Consider the following 14,945-nt stretch of genomic DNA (forward strand, 5'->3'; position numbering starts at 1 on the left):
AAGAAAAAATGAAGTTCTGCTGTACAATTCTTACTTATTTATGGGACTTTTCTCTTTGCTTTTTGGTGAAAGATTAGATCATTTGACAGATATTTAGATGAAACCAAGTTTAAAGAGGAAATCGCTCTTGATAGGAACTGCTAACAACTAACAGATATCTGAAACCTGACAAGGGGCCCCATGTAGACACTGCTTTATTGTGAGGGGCCACAAGCCAAACAGGTTGGCAATCACAGGTTTGATCTTCACAATGCATTGTGTTTTTATAACTTCATCATGTTGTTTAATGTCAAATCTTAATCTGAAGACTAACTAGCCGTCAGCTTAATGTAATGAGTCAAAGGTCAAATATTCCCCTCTGAAATGTGGTGGAATAAAAGTAGAAAGTAGAATAAAAAATAAATACGTAAGGACAGAGAGTCTTTTATTCTGTAGATTTCAAAGCCCCCTGAGTTAAATGTGTGAATTGTGATATACTGTAGGGCTATATAAATAACACTGACTTGTTTTAAAGGTCTGTGTTTTAAAACCATAAATGTTTTGACAGCTCTATTCGTAACTTTTTTGGTATTATCCTTTATTTTACCGAGCTGTAAAAAGCAAATCCTATTCTTGAAAAGTTTTGAATTAAAATGTTGAATACATTTGAATGGAGACCTAGCTATAGTTATATGTTATATTAACGCACTCCTTTCAGCCAATCAGGATCTGGAATTGTCAGAGGCCATGATGCAGGTACGGGATAATGTCTGACTTTGCGTCATCCATTACAATCATGGAGCTTACACCTTGTTGGGTATTATCTCTTACATAACATCCACCATCCAGCCTCAAACACCGCGACTGCTGGAAAATACAGCGCTCTGTTCACCTCCTGTTTTTGTTCCTTCTTAATGATTAGAAATATTTGGTGCTGACTTGCAACTGTAACACATTCCAGTAAGTGTCCCGGGTCATCAAACAGAGACAGGGGTCACTGTGAGCGACGGCCGTCAGTGCCGAAGAATCTCCCACAGGAAACACTGTTTATAACCGCCGGAGCAGCTAAAGAAAAATTCCTCTGTGTTTTGTTCCCTGAAGCTGCTGTCCCGGAGAGAGGGTGGACGCGAGGCTACGGATGTGAATTTTGGCAATTAGCCTATATTACATTTATCAAATTTGAATCGCCTCAATCCTTTTTCTATGTGCAGTGTCAGATGATTATTGTAGGAAGTTCAGACCACACTTGAGTGTCTGTCATGACATTTGAACTGTCTGCCTATGTGTCTGTTCCCATATCACAATATGATCACAATATTTAACAAGTGTCAAACAAGGACAACTAACAGTCTGCTGAAGGATGGAATTATGTTCCTCCTGATTTCCATTTTTAGAAGATTTGTATGGTTACGATAGGGCAGTTCAGCAGACATTCAGTCCCTGTTGTTTTCTTCTGAAATGCCATCCCGCAGCTAGAACTGCTCACAATCCACTTCCAGCCCAAACATTCGTGCCGTGTAATAAGCCAGTTATGCAAGCAGTTGGCCCACTTAGCCAGTGACCTCTCTCTCTCTTAAGTGTGAGTAGAGAGTGTGTGGATTAGAGTGTGCGTGGCGCAGGCACAGGACAGGAAGTGGGTCATGGCAGGATGGAAATAGGTCGGAGTCACCGTGCACTCCAGTGCTCCGGCTCCGTGGAGAGACAGGTCGGGGAGCAATGAAGTCAGCATGATTTGGAGATTTGTGTGTGTTAATGTAAGTTTATCAAAAACAGCTTCTTGTAAAACCCATTCCTCTCTGTTGGGTATGTGTGTGTGTATCCTCTGGCTCTAAATGGGAAGACACACAGAAGACACTCAAGAGGTTTTTTTTCCCCACTGCTTACATCCTATTGACAAGAATAGCTGGAAGTAAAAGCAATGCTGTCAGTGGCTGAAACATGTGCCCCCTGGCTCTCATTGTACCTTTTGCTTTTTACATCCCGACCACTACTCCCAATTTCCTATTGTGCTACCAGTGTTTCCTCTCTGAATGCTAGAAAACATAGATGAGTTAAGCCAGCTGGCGTCAGTTTACCTTCATTACCTTCCGTTCAGGAACACGCGGAATTACCGGCACCACACTCAGAACTGTGCTAAAATAAGCTTCTATCCCTCAAGTTGAACAAACACTCCTGGAAGGGATTGTATGCTAAAATTAAGTTGCAACAAAGGACATCCCACTATGTAAAAATAAACTTGTTTTCGGCTGCAGGGTTGTTTCAGGCAGTTGATCGGTCAGTCTGCCACCGTGGAGCAGACCCATTGGATTGGCATAACATTTAGTACAGACATTCATGATCTCCAGAGGATGGATCCTTCCGACTTTGGCAAACCACTGACTTGTCCTTTAGTGCCACCATGAGGTTGATATTTTAGTTTTTTTGTGTGAAATACCTTTAGACTATAGGATGGATAACCATGAAATTAGGTAGAGGTTCTTGCCCCCTTACAGGATGCATTGTAATAACTTTGATGATTCTTTGACATATCATCTTTCACCACCATCAGGTCAAAATTTCATTTTGCTAATATGTTGTTTATGACCAAATATATTAAAACCTAAAGCCAGTCCAATTGCCCATCGTCTTAGTTTTCATAGATATCTTCAATCCTGACAGTCCTATCAGCCTCAGCTGCACTCTGTGTTCAATGCTAAATAGCAATGTTAGTATCCTAACATGCTAACTAAGATAGTGAAAATAGTACAACAATACCTGCTAAATATTAGTGTCAGGTAAATTAATCCTAAATTGTATTAATTCACATTGGAAAGACTATCATATGTATTTGTTTACCTCAATCAATATATATCTACACTATGAATATGTTTCTGCGCAATTATGTATTTTCTGCACTGAGTGTATTACAAACATAATAGGGGCACTTCCCCTTTAAGAAAACGGGTCAACAAACCATTACTTCCTGACTGCTGACGGAGGAGCGTGTTGGCGCCAAACTGGGACCAATGAGGAGAAGGTCAACGCCTACTCCATGTTTCAAATGCGATGTTTACAACCCTTTGGGCACACTCTGGAGCGGAGCCGTGAGACAGCAACATGGGGGCTCTTTGAGCCATGCAGTCTATGGAAACGGCGAAGTGAAAAGTGTCCTCAGCTGAGAATATTTTCTATGTTTGACTTATCACGTTAAATAAATATATCGATTGAACTAAAGGATTGTTATTTTGATTCGACATTTAAGCTCCGAGTTCTTCAGCTTTTTCCTACCCTTTAATTGGCGTCCCTGGGTGGGCTCCCGAAAGGAGAAGTGAAGAACGATCGCCGAGTATCGTTGACTGGTATTCATTGCACGTGCAAAAGATCAGGTGAGAGTGAACACCGGTTAAATCAAATATTCACTGCAGGTAGACTAGGAAAACTTATTAATGAATGCCAGCAACAATGTTCGACGGTCATAGCTAATACAACTGCTGTTAAACGATAAAAAGCAATCCTGAATGTTGAAATACAAGTGATAAGAGCAAGCATCGAAAATATTAATTGTGTTAACGATATTTATTAAAAGCCTATGGAGGGTTCCAGCATAGTTCTGGTTAGGGCCTAGAGCTCATAGTAATCAAACAAATCCCAAGGTGGGTGTCCGGTCTGGTACCGGATAAAGCTTATGGTAAACTTGCATTGATGTAGTTTAATAGGAAAACACCTTTGGAAGGTAGCTAAGAAAGCTTAGTTAGTTTAATGTTAAAAAAAGTCCTTTGGAAGGCCGATAGGAATAGTTTAATTGAAAGACTTCTGGGAAGCCTAGCATTAGAAGCTAGTGTTGTTTACCAAAGGAGGATAGTGATTATAATCCTGAATTACGTGAGAACCGATGACGATCGCCTCATAGTCTCAGATGTTGTATATCATCTTCTTTGCGGCAAGCATAGTGTAAAACATGTTAAGATTTGTTGTATTGTTGTATTGTTGTGAGTAAAGTGTGTCTAAAGCAGGCCTAAGGCGAGGCTAAGCTAGCGCTGATATTTAGCTAATGCATTGGAGTTTGTAGAACGGGTGAAAACTGTTCAAACTGACTGGTAGACGGTTGTGAAATCAAAGAGAACCGTGGAGTGTATGTGAAGTAGTTTTAAGTTGGAAAAACGTGAAAGAAGGAGACGTTTTTGTGAAAGGCCTCAGAGATTAGGACCAGCTTACTGTGGCCACGTGATGCTGGGTCGCTAATTCCGCCTACTTGATGTTACGAGGCATGAGAAAGTAAATTGTGATAAACTAAACCTTGAGTCTTATGCTGGAGCATTTTGGGTGGAAATAAAATGCATATGTGATGTAGTGACCGAGTGATTAAAACCAAATATGCGAGTTTTCTCCAAACTGGAAGGAGAGAAAATTTAGAACAAAGAAACCTCCATTTTCTATCCTTCTTCATCCGGTGGGAATTTAAAAAAAAAGACCCACATCCGGTTGATAGCTAAATGCCTCTGGTGGACAAAATTGAGACTACAACTAAAATTTATAGAAACTTTACAAAATTTAAACACCTCCACCTCCTGTAGGACGGCAATTAAAGTGCACCTACATTTAAAATCGTGCACCAGCAGACAAATTGGTAAATTACAATTAAAAATCCAATTGAATTGAGGAAAGCTAAAGAGAAGAAAAATGTGAAACCAGAACCCCAGAGGGAGACTGTAGACCGGACGTGAGAAAAAGGACTGACAAGAGAACATGACTCCCCAGCGACGGGGATCCACACTTCCGGAACCAGGTCGTATATCTGCATTCACACACACTATCATAGAGTCAATTAAAGGAGGCTGAATTGTAAAGTGTAGAAAACTGTCTCTTATATGTTTTTGAGAAAACATGTTTAATAAGTGTGTGGATGACAGATATGTAGACTTTTTGTGTAATTCTGGAGCAGACAGAAATGATTAGAGCAGAACAGAGCCGCAAAATACTCAGAATAAAGAGCGTAAAATAAAAACAATCAGCTAATGATGGATTACGTTCAGAATAAAAAATAATAATAAAAGACTTTAGTATCAGGCCATATTAGAGATGGTATCTGTTTAAGCAAGAAGTGTCAGCACTAACCCATTTAAAACACACGGTCACGGCTTCTTTGTATCCCTCTGTAAAAGGCCGGCGTGATTAAAATAAAGTTTTGGTAAACTCATCTGTTTTAGAAATACCAGACTATAAGAAGCCTTTTATTTAAACAGCAGACTTCATGACATTAGTATTAACACAGAACCATGGAGATAAGAGTAGACCAGTGGTTCACTACTCTTCACAACTAGACCCAGTAGATAAGGCGATGCCTGACCGCACATGAGCAGTAACTGCAGCTTCAATGGCAGGTCAGGCCTCTGCATCAAGTGTTATTCAGGCCATTGACTTTAACACCAGGCATGCAGTGTCAAGTCTTGTTTTCACAACCGCATCTGACTATAGAATAATGTACAACTTTGATCCGTCTACATTATTTCCAACAGCTGAGGACGGAGAACCACATGACTAAATGACAGAGACGGACAAGGAACTTCACCAAGACCAGACTTGACTGACATTCCCTAAGAGGAACCAGAGATAGAAATGTTTGTTAACGGATCATGTAAAGTAACCTAGAGGATCCGAATGTGACAAGATCTCTGTAGTGACACAGACAGACATATTAAAAGCAGCAGAACTGATAGCATTGACAGAGACATGCAGATTAAAGAAAGACAAAGTTGTAGATATCTACACAGACGGTAACTATGCATGTTCAACATGTGTTTGCTCAACAAGTACAGCATAAAGGTATGGTAACATTGACTAACAAACATATTACTCACTCTAATAGAAGACTTATTGAAGGCAGTACAGCTACCAAAGTATATTGCTTTATATAAAGGCACAACACGTATGATAAGAACTGATCCAGTTTCAGTAGACAACAATATGTAAATGAGAAGACAAACACGCCAGAACACAAGACAGAGATATTGAAAGAGATGCAGAATGCAGCTATAAAGTAAGAACAAGCCGTTTGGACTAAGAATAATTACATACAAGACAGAGACGACTGACGAAAGAACACTTGACCAGAGAAGAACTCAGTACTACCAAGAATATATATAAATGTGTGTATTGAGACACGGTATTTGACCATGTCTCAAAAGGGGGAGTATTATATTGAGTATTATATTAGAGTATATTCATAGCATTTGATTCAAAGGCCGAATGCCGACTCCAATAAAATCCATGCAGATGTGCTGAAATGGATATTCTGAACTAAATAAATATGAAGGAAATAAATATAGTTTAACGATTATAGACGTGTATAAAATGAGCTGAAGTATTTCCAACACATACAGTAGATGCTATGACAGTAGCTAAAGTGTTTACAGCTAAATGAACTGTAAAATAAGGTAATGTGGGTAAAGGATAATGATAATAATAAGCTTTATGTAAGAATTGCAGGTCAAAGTACTTGCACTGCAAAGACATAAAACATTAGACAGAATAAGAACATTTACGGTACAATAATCAGTGTTGCTGTAAATAAGTGTGAAAGACTAATGGTATAAAAGAACACTGGAAATCATGCCAAGTTTCCCTATCTGTGCCGGGAAAACTATCGGAGCCATATTTAGAAATATACCACCATTGGGAAAGAGAGGAAGGTAGAGAGGTGTAGAGAGAGAATCCTGGTGACACCTGACACATAAATATATCACCACTCCTGTGAGAGACACTGACTCCATAAAGCAGAAACTGGACCTCTTCGTGGTGAAGTCTGACTACACAGGGAGGTGGTACCCATAGGGGCGCTTTGTCTCACCATCAGTGAAGATTCAACAACCCGAAGTTTTAAAAGGGGACTGTGAAATGGGGGTCAGAGTCATCACAGGAGGGTGAGTATAGCCCTGTACACCTGAGACTGCACAACCACATCAAATTTGATTTCTGTGACATAATAACCTGTCCCTCTCCCCTAACAATATGCAGAACAGATCAGGTGGGCAGAGGAACACAGCTGCGCCACGGAGAGGAGTGACATGTAAGAAAATAAATGATTGTGATCCATTATTCCTCACCATCGTTTCATCGCAACCCAGAGATTAGAGACTGTTTTAGGCAGCAGAGGTTTTAGGAGCAGGTCCACAAGGACACTTTAGGATAAAGGTAGACAACAAGAAGACTGCAATCTCAAAGCAGTCAGTAGGAAAGGATATCAAGTTACTACAGTAAGAAATAGAATAGCAGGGAGACAGGATATGTGGAGAAGAATATGTGGCTTGACTGCAAACTGTATACCACTAGCTCAGTAAATATAGTGTGTGTGTGTGTGTGTGTGTGTGTGTGTGTGTGTGTGTGTGTGTGTGTGTGTGTGTGTGTGTGTGTGTGTGTGTGTGTGTATACCAGTCAGGCCCCTCCTTGCTTTAAGCCCAGTCCCAGTAATACTCGGACCAATAACAGAGTAAACCTGTCTGTTAACAATGATGCACAGTAACAGAACCACTCAGCCCAATTTGCAAAAATCTCATTAAGAGATTTCCAACTCACAGAACCAATAGCACAAGACTGAAATATGTGCATTGATGACACTGGTCGAGCGTTTCTATGTTTGGCCCACAACAGGTCAAACTCTTGTGAGCTTGAACTCGGCTGAAGAGAAACACAGCACCTGGGGAGAGCTTCAGCTCCACAGCATACAAGAGATGCAGTAGGAGTCCCCCGGGGAGTGCCAGAGATCAAATTGGAGCAGGTTTTGACTCATTGTTTTTATGATGGGCAACTACCAATAAGAATGTGGATTAATTACATTCATTGCATCTAACAGAGGTTTATTAATTATTACAAGGGATGCCGTTAAGGGACAAGCTGAATAACAAGCAGCTTCCAGCTTATTGACATGATAGAATGTCTTTAGACATGCTCCTAGCAGAGAAAGGTGTGTGTGTGCCATGTTGGGATCATCCTGTTGCACAATTATATCAAATAATACTGTTTCAGAGAGATCAGTTACTAGAGCCTTACAAAGATTGACAACATTATATAAAGAATTAGCAGAGAATTCAGGAGTAGAGAATTAGTCTGGTGATGCTATGGAAAGATGGTTCGGGAGATGGAGAGTTCTCATGTCACTGGTATCTTCAGCATTAATAGCTATATCAATATCAATTTGTACATTATCTCCACAGATTATATTTTGTGGATATTTATGCATTTTTATATTCATGTACCAGCTAACCCAGAGCAAATTCTTTGTAGGTGAAAACCTACATGACAAGAAAGATTATTCTGATTCTGAATACTTACTGTATGTGGATGTTGTTCTATACCATGAATTAGAAGCCGCATGACGAGATTGATTGATTCCACAATCACAAAACAAATGTACACGAGTATCAGCCCCTCTCCATAGATTTATGCAATTTGATAGAACTAGCCTGATTACAGAACAGAACAGAATTGCATTAGACATGTTGCTAGCTGAAAAAGGGGGTGTCTGCAAATTGTTTGGCTCTGTGTTGTACTTTCATCCCAAATAACACAGCCCCTGATGGATCCTTTACCAGAGCTTTGAAAGGACTTGACAGACTCAGCAAAGAGCTAGCATCAAACAGTGGGGTATAGAATTACTTCACAGGCCCCCTGGAGCGTTGGTTTGGTCAGTATAAGATGTTGGTGTTGTTCATACCGATAATGATAGGAATACTAATCCTATGTGGATGCTGTTGCATTCCATGTATCCACACCCTGACCACTAGACTGATCACCACTGCCCTGACCAAAGAGAAAGAAACTGAGAAAGGTCAGTTTTTTATGCAAGAGCAAACCAAGTTACTCATAGACTATGATATAGAGCAGGAACACGACAGCCAGGAGGAAGATGATTTTGTGTGAATAACTCTACAAAGTGTTCTTTGCTGCCATACCGAAGCCACTGACTTTACTGTAGTCACAGTCTCTCAGTCGTATACAGATATTACAGTCTTATACAGACATTAAAAGTTTACTAATATTTACTGTCTTTTACTGGAAGTGTTTTTATTATACTGAAGCTAATTGTCTTTATGCTGGAATAACAAATGAAGTTCTTTGGTTTATACAGAAGGTACCTTTTATGACTGGAATAAAAACAAGTGCACTATGAATGTATTCTTGTATACCATATGCTGAATTTGTACACCACTCGGTGCCTTATATTTACTGGAGATTATACACACCATAAATGGTGTGTAAAGGGGGAATTGTCAGGTAAATTAATCCTAAATTGTATTAATTCACATTGGAAAGACTATCATATGTATTTGTTTACCTCAATCAATATATATCTACACTACGAATATGTTTCTGCGCAATTATGTATTTTCTGCACTGAGTGTATTACAAACATAATAGGGGCACTTCCCCTTTAAGAAAACGGGTCAACAAACCATTACTTCCTGACTGCTGACGGAGGAGCGTGTTGGCGCCAAACTGGGACCAATGAGGAGAAGGTCAACGCCTACTCCATGTTTCAAATGCGATGTTTACAACCCTTTGGGCACACTCTGGAGCGGAGCCGTGAGACAGCAACATGGGGGCTCTTTGAGCCATGCAGTCTATGGAAACGGCGAAGTGAAAAGTGTCCTCAGCTGAGAATATTTTCTATGTATGACTTATCACGTTAAATAAATATATCGATTGAACTAGAGGATTGTTATTTTGATTCGACATTTAAGCTCCGAGTTCTTCAGCTTTTTACTACCCTTTATTAGCATGTTAGTGTTGCCTTTGTGAACATGTTAGCATGCCGATGTTAGGATTTATCTCAAAGCACCGCTGTGCCTAAGTACAGTCTCACAGAGCAGCTAGCATGACTGTAGACATTGAATGCCTTCGCTCACCATTAAAAAAGAAATTAAATCTCAAGTTGTGTGAATCACGTTTGCGCATCGACTTGTCATTAAGGTTTTTTGAACAGGTTTGATTTTCTACTTTTTTCCCACTTCTGTCGGAAGCCTTTAGAGAGTTGTTTGACCACTCAGAGCCACCGTACATGCAAACGTCATCATCCAAAATGACATCTGATATGCGGATTCATGTTGTCTCAGACGATCGAGATGCGGAATTTAAAGACACATTTTGGCAGGTGATTTTTAGAACAGCTTGGAACCGGGGGTGGTAGGTACTGATGTGTGTACAAAATATTAGAATAGATAGCTCTAGACCAGTGGTTCCCAAATGGTGTGCCGCGGCACACTGGTGTGCCTTGAGACAAATCCCGGTGTGCCGTGGGATTTTGAAACAATTAGGCCTATTGCATTTAACTGTACACATGGTTATGAATTATGTTTTATTTACTTCAGTGTTTCCCCTAGGTATACTGCTCTGCAGGGTGCTGCCTGGGCTGGATGAGGTCCGTGCGTGGTGCAGATTTTTTAAGTTCTCTCCTTACCTTTCCTCCGCTCTGTCTCTGACTGTAATTGTGTGCGCTCGCGCGTATGTGTGTTGGTTCAGAAGCGGAGCTCCGCCCTTCGCGAAGCAGAGGAGAGGAGAGAACGTAAATACGCAAAGCAACTGAAACATGCACATAAATGAGATAAGTGACATAAACATTTAGTTTATTTAATAAAAGAGCACCTGTTCAATGTGAAAAGTGAGTTGCGAATATATATATAAAAAAAACGTCTTGAATATCAGTGGGGGGGCAGCGTAGGGAAACACTGTACTTTATCGATACTTTGTCCTACACACTTATTTCACAATATAGAAACTATAGGTCTTATATGCTTTGGTCTAAATATAAATAAAACAATCATTAAAAAAAAGAAATCTGTCAAAGCCAACCCGTTTTAGTAATTTGCGCATGGTGGGAAATATTAGAGTGTGACACATCAAAGGCTCTCTGCTAGTGTGAAGGAGAATAGCTTCTTACAAGGACTAGGCTAAATAAATGTTCAGAGTTATAACAGTGACACTATGTGTTATAGAGGGGATTTTGCCCGGATATGAACACAGGTGTGCCTTGAGATTTTGGCTTGGTCTTTGGTGTGCCTTGGCCACAGAAAGTTTGTTAACCACTGATCTAGACAGATCTAGATTGCTTCCTTCTAAATTAACTAATTCATTAGACACCATTTTGTCTTGTATTGCAACAAATGGAATATTGAAAACGTAACGGTCTCAATGTGCAAGGATTCTGTGCGTAACAATTTTAATTGAAAATACAGACTTGGTGTGCAAAGGCCTTTATTCTTGTTGAAATGTAATTGAATTGTAGGGACCATTATTTATTGCACACACATAAGCATGTCCAATACACAAGTCAACAACCAAAGCCACATCTGCAATGGTCGCAAAGTAAAAAATGAATATGTCAGTTCATGTCTCAGGGACGAACATGACAAAAAAGCATATTACAAACGGCTGGTTCTTGGTTCACTTTTTTATTTTTTGCTTCACATTTAAACCTAATGTGCAACAAGCATTTGCCAATAATTACGCAAGGGTTTGATTCAAATGAAAAGAAGTACTTTTCCTGTGTAATTTGCATTTGTACTCTGCCAGAGTAGACTGTTATGTTCATGCACTAAGTGCCAGTAGACATTCACCTGTGCTGATAATACTGTTCAGCTCAACCTTCTGACTGTTTCACTTGTATCTCTGTCTGCATTCTCTGACAGTACAGTGTGCGTACATTCATATTTGTACCGTTAATATCATCACTTGGCCTATTTACATGGTTTATAGTTAGTTATCACCTTCTGCTCTGTCACCACTGTGTGATGATAATATCCTGTCTACTGCTGTGAATGGAGCCAGTAACGATCAAGACAGTGACAGACAGTTTCAACACATTGGAACTCCCATGACTCCCATGTACATTCCAACACACACACAAACACACACACACTCACATGCTTTGTCAACCTGAATCGGCTCAAAGGAAGCAAAAGTATTAAAGCCACACACACACAAACAGCCAGCAGGAAGAGTCAAGGTCACTTCCTGTTTTTGTACCTTTTTCAAGTTCTTCATTACTATAAACTGCAGACCACATAATCCCCAGTTTCCTCTGCTATTAATGAGTGATTAACAAACAGCCCAATGGAAAGTTCAGGCAGTGCAGTCAGGGGAGCTTTATATAATTGACGGTCAGCAGCTACTGACAGGCTTCCTACTCAGCAGTTACTGGAGCCGGAAAGCCTGCACTCACAGAGTGAGAGCAGGAAATTCATTGCATTATTTTATTCAATGCTGGAAAATGTGCCATTTAAAGAGAGAAATAAAAGGTGCTGGAAATGTGCTTGCTCATAAGCTGATCACCGGGAATTCTCAATATACAGTGAGTGCGGACAACCAGAATATGTATCGGTGTATAAAATACGAAGCACGGAAAACAATGGCAGAGTTAGGACGGTGTGCAAAAACAACATTTTGACGGTTGTGTTGAAGGGCAATGTCGGTGTGTTAACCAGCGCCTTTTGGAGCAGGGATGTCACGATAAACCAAAGCTTTGGCACCAAGTCGATGCTAAAATTATGAAACGTGACAGCACTCGTTTTACTACGATCAAAATAAAACGTTTTGCCAGTTGAAAAGAAAGCCTTGACAGGATAATCTTTACTTGTTTTTATCTGTGAAAAGAGGAAAAACAAAGTCTTAGCAGTTGAAATAATGATTTGGTTCACATGAAAAACATTTCTTAAATCATAAACACAGGAGAGATAACTATTTCATCCAAATCCAAGCCTTGCAAAGCCTTTTTGTCTTCTTTTTTATTTCTTTGTACTTAAATATATTTTTCACAACCACATCAAACCCACCTGGGCTGTATTGTTTTTGACTTTTGAAAAGATCAAACACAACCATACACCAGGTGAAGATTATATTCCTGGGTCTCACCTCCACTACTTTGCCACATCTAAACAGGAATTATGGCTCGTATCATAATAAAACCTGTTCCCTGCACCTGCGTCATTCATGCAGCATTGCTAATCATAAATCATGTCACCTGTGAGTGACAATCCACAACAGGGTTAAGAAATGCAGTTTATCATAATCACTTTAAGTGTCTGATCTCCAAACACACACTACAACCAGTTCTAGCAAGCAGAAGCTCGAGTGCTGCCACATCAGTGTTCTTTATTGTTTTTTCAGGAATGAGGAAGTGAGGCAGCATCTTTACGGGAAGACAGTGAGTCAGTGTGAGAGGGAGGGGCTAATGGGAATGCATGTGGGGCCGGGAGGTTATGACAAATATTTGTTAAGACACACAGTAAGGGATGAGAAGTAAGAAAAAGTGCAAAGGTGGATAACTTTAATTACATTTGTGGCTGGGTAATCATATTTCTCATCACACACACTCCCTAACTGTCGGTCTCTTTGTACGCACCCAGCCTTAGAATTATCATTGTTACTCTGTTACTACTTGCAACTTTTTGGCAAACATCATGTTATTGTGAAAGGAAATTTTATACCACAGTCTTATTTTTCAAAGAGGGAATAATTGTAGCTCGGGGCAATATTACACTGTGTTCTTTTTCACAATGACATGAACAGTTTGCAAATATGTTCCAGTTGAAGGAAAGCGCTAATCCACACACACAGCAAGAAATCCCACCATGTAGAAACACATACAGACATAGAGCGTGATTCACAGGTCGGTGACATGCACGTGTTTACACCACCTCATTAACCTGTGGAGCAAGCCTGCATGTGTGTTCTGTAACTACATCTCCATTGCATTGTACAGTGTGTGATTGTAGTTTGTTTATGTCCATATCTGGTGTTGCTGTGTCTGTTTTCCCACCCGCTGACAGAGAGGGAGAGCAGGCTGACCTTTTTCCCTTAAAGGACGTGGCAGCAGCCGGCACGATGTGTAAACCAGTGAGTCAGCCAATAGGAATGCAGGGCACTCCCCCGACATCTCCTGGAAACCTCGCACGAGTTCCAAAAGAGAGATGGATAGTTTAGATCGTGATCTTCTAACTGTTGCTGCTAACCCCATATTTCTCTTCTTATAAATGTCCATAAAAGCAGGTTTCTTTTGCTCTGTTTCCTCCTTTTAAGATTAACCACCCAAAACTAAGAGGCACCTTTAGCAAACACACACTGTGTGCGCTCCCTTTTCAAATTACTCAGTCTATTTCCTGTATGTTCGTCAGGCAAGTTAACATAATCACTGTTTGAGTGAAACTCATTAGCTCCAACAAGAAATTTTCACCTGATCGACCTGGTCAACCTGGTTGCAGACCTACTCGTTTGGCCCTTCATGTTCTGCCACTCCCTAACGGCAGGTCTAACCTCATTCTGCAAGTCAAGAACCAAATACCAACGGCAACTCTTAATTTATACAAGCAGAAATGTAAATATGACAAGTTGTGGTTATAAAGAGAGTTATGTGCTGTAACCACTTCTTGGCAAGCTAGCAGCCATTCGCAGTGAATCTCTGGGTCTCTGCTGGTTGATTGTGTACGGATGAATCAAACGAGATAGAACAATTTAACAAATAGTAAATGTATAGGTGCTGACTGGTGTATTGTTGGGCTTCATAGAGGCCAGTCTACCTGTTGCCCCCTGCTCTCAGTCTTTGTGCTAAGCTAACGCTGCATTTACACTTCATGGTATGGCACGGCGCTACTCAACTCGACTTGCTCTTTTTTGGTTTTCCATTGGCAAAAGTTGTTCCTCTGTTGGTTACAGCGTCACATTGAAGATGAGGTCACAGCAGTATCATGCAGTATCACGCAGCTTTGCTATGGCGATCAGCTGAGAATCCCATCAACACTGACGGAGTACTATCTGGAGTAAAAAACGAAATAGAGAGAAGGAGCTAGTGGAATTAAGGCATGAGGGTCTTTCCCAAGATATCAATCATTATTTCTTTATGGTGATTGTGTGCAGTTACTGGACCTTTAAAAGGGACAATTAAAAGGATGACATGGCGCAATTCATGACATAAACTCGAACACACCATCTGAATGCAA

The sequence above is a fragment of the Cottoperca gobio genome, chromosome 7, assembly GCF_900634415.1.
Source record: "Cottoperca gobio chromosome 7, fCotGob3.1, whole genome shotgun sequence".
Taxonomy (NCBI): Eukaryota; Metazoa; Chordata; class Actinopteri; order Perciformes; family Bovichtidae; genus Cottoperca; species Cottoperca gobio.